Below are 2,947 nucleotides of genomic sequence, written 5' to 3' on the forward strand. Positions count from 1 at the left end.
GGTTAACAAAGATGAAGGAACTATGTATAGAAGCTCTTGGGAAAAATGTGTGAAGAAAAGAAGAGGAGTTTGTGAGAAATGAAACTATGGTCACATAAGATAAGATAATTGATCAACATCAGATGATGAAGATAATTGGCTAAGACATCTCCATGGATAAGGCATGAAGACTTTGATAAAATCTATAAAGAAAGGAAGAGATTTACAAGCAGCTGAAGATACCATGATCTCCACCAAAGAGCAAAGAGTTGTTGGAAAAAATTCCTTAGTTAAGAGGGAGCTTGGACAAGTCCATAGATAAGAGAGAGCTTGGGAATATTCCTTTTATAGGAATGAGTATATCTTCCCTAGTTGAGAGGGATATATAGACACATCATTCTTTTCTTCATATTGTAAAGAAATAATGGAGGATTGGGTAATCATTTGGGACTGATTAGATACTCTTTGAGGATGAGGTAGGGCATCCAAGATACTGAGTAGTTGAAGAGGAAATTCCTTGAGGATGTGTTATTCCAAGATAGAAATTTTCCTAAAATTGCATACCATGTGAACACCCATGTGGGGCATGTGCCTTGAGAGACAATGATGATGATGTCTATCAGTCATTGGTCTCACTAGCATTGTGCTCTGACCTTGTGGAAAAATAGAGTTTTTATTCAAGGCCTTGCTATGTGACAATGTTGGTTGATATGATGAGATTCTCTAGCCTAAGCTAAGGAAGTAACTTATGAGATGGCTTACCAATCCAACTCTTCTTATGAGAATTCGTGAATTTAAGAATGTCCAAATACCTTGTATGGATTATGAATACCTCCTTAGTTAAGAGGGAGTGTTGAAATGTGTAACTAGGTTCGGTCTTCATAATGACATATGTAATCATGATTTTATGTATTTGATGTAAAGAGAAAAATAAATTTATTATTGTTATCATTGAGGCATGGGTTTCATGCTCAAGGGAAATTTAATTTTAGGTAAAGAACCCATTAAATTCTTCTAGGGATTTTCATTGAATCAACAAGTCAATTGAGTCATTTTCATGTATGGAAGACCCTTTTGGGCATGTTACATATTGTAAAGAAAATTTATTTGTGTCAAAAATAGAGTCAAAGGAACTCCAAGACCTTGTCAAACAAGTAGCAACAAGTCGGCCTACATGAAGGAGCAAGTCAGCCTCATGAAAGGATATTGGACACCTTGTGAAGCTTATATATAAGATACTTTTACCTCACTTGAAGGACACTCACTCACCACAAGAAATTCGATCAAGGAAGAGAAGGAAAGTGAATAAGAGGAAGACTAAATGGATGAAATTTTGAATGTTACTTTTAGGTTATTTTCTCCTCAAACGTGGGAAAATTAGGGCAAGTCAAAGTGCTAGAGAGTTACAGGGAAAGTCGAAGTGTTGGAAAGTTGTTGGGAAAGTCAAAGTGTTGGAAACTTGTGGACAAGTCGAAGAGCTGGAAAGTTGTTGGGTAAGTCGAAGTGTTTAAAATTTGTTGGGCAAGTCAAAGTGATATAAATTTGTTGGGCAAGTCGAAGTGCTGGAAAGTTTATGGCAAGTTGTTGGGGGTCAAAGTTGGTGGAAGCTTTTAGGTAAAAGTAGCTAGAAGAAAGTTCATTAAGAAGAAATTTTGACTTGGTCTTGGAGTGGTCTTGGTAAAGGTTCATAGGGCTTAGAATTAATCAATTGAAGTTCTATAAGAAAAGAATATTTTTTGTGGGTTTTCCTCTCATCAGGAGAGGTTTTGACCCTGGATGATCACCTATATCCTGTGTCCCCTTGTCTCATTGTTCTTTATGGTTTGGCAGCTACTTGGTGATAAGAACACTAATTATAATCAATAGAAAGAAGAAGTCAATAAAATTAAGTAATGTATATCACAAGCGGTTATCAAAGTAAGAGAAACCACCTAACCTAGTCGGCCCTAGATTTCTCGACAAAGGGAAGCATTCCTCTTTCCAAGGAGGTTGCCCCTCATTCATTTATTTATAGATAAAAAATCATAAGGGCTCAATAGGATTCAAAATTTTGGAGAAGAGAGGAGCTACTAAGAGCTAGGAGCCTGAGATTGTCATTTTCATCTCCTTTCCATGATGTATTTTAACTTTGTTTTATGTCAATGAAAAATTTATTGTTATCTTTCATCTAAGTTTGTTTCATAGGGTTGAGTCCCCTTCGGTTAGGGCCCAACCCAAAGGCTCTAGTCTCTCTTTGTGTATTGTATCCATGCATTTACTTTGATTAGCAGTATCTCTTTTCTTACTTAACAGAAATATGCTTATAAAATTTGTTGGTGCAGGCCTATCTACCACCTCTCCTGTGGGAAATTTGGTTGATGAATATGTATTAGAAATCAAAAAACATGTGGTTACTTTCCTTTGCAATTGTTAGACCTTAGGTTAATGCTCTTTTACATATTTTCTTTTTTGCATACTTAGGGATTAAATCACAATCTTCTTTCAGCTTTCATGGATGTATGTTAGATGCATGCTACAAGTTAGAATGTGTTTTGATGCAAATAAAATTCAACTCATCCTTATTTTACTTAGTTTCATAAAATTTGACTCATATTTTCTTGTTTAGTTCATTTTCTTTCACTTTGGTTATTAGTTTAACATTATTTTCAAGTTTCAAAAAAGGATAATTATTCTAGTGTGAAGCTGCTACGAGTGGCTTTAAGGGTTTTCATATTCATCCTTTATTCCTCCTACCATTATCAACCTCTTTCTCCTCGACTCACAGTGCCCTCAAAACTTTGCCATTGAAAGTACATTTTTGGGTCATTGAAGGACAATGTGTGCCTTTGTTTTTGTGCAAGATGGGTCTCTAAGAGGTGATAAGCTTGGAAAAAACTTCATACAGCCTTCATATACCTTCATCTACCCTTTCCCACCTTTATATCACCTTTTCCACCCTCAAAATGCTCATGGATCCAATCCTGTAGCA

The sequence above is a fragment of the Pinus tabuliformis genome, chromosome 8, assembly GCF_031772625.1.
Source record: "Pinus tabuliformis cultivar Carrire ecotype Pingquan chromosome 8, CPIR1, whole genome shotgun sequence".
Classification (NCBI taxonomy): domain Eukaryota; kingdom Viridiplantae; phylum Streptophyta; class Pinopsida; order Pinales; family Pinaceae; genus Pinus; species Pinus tabuliformis.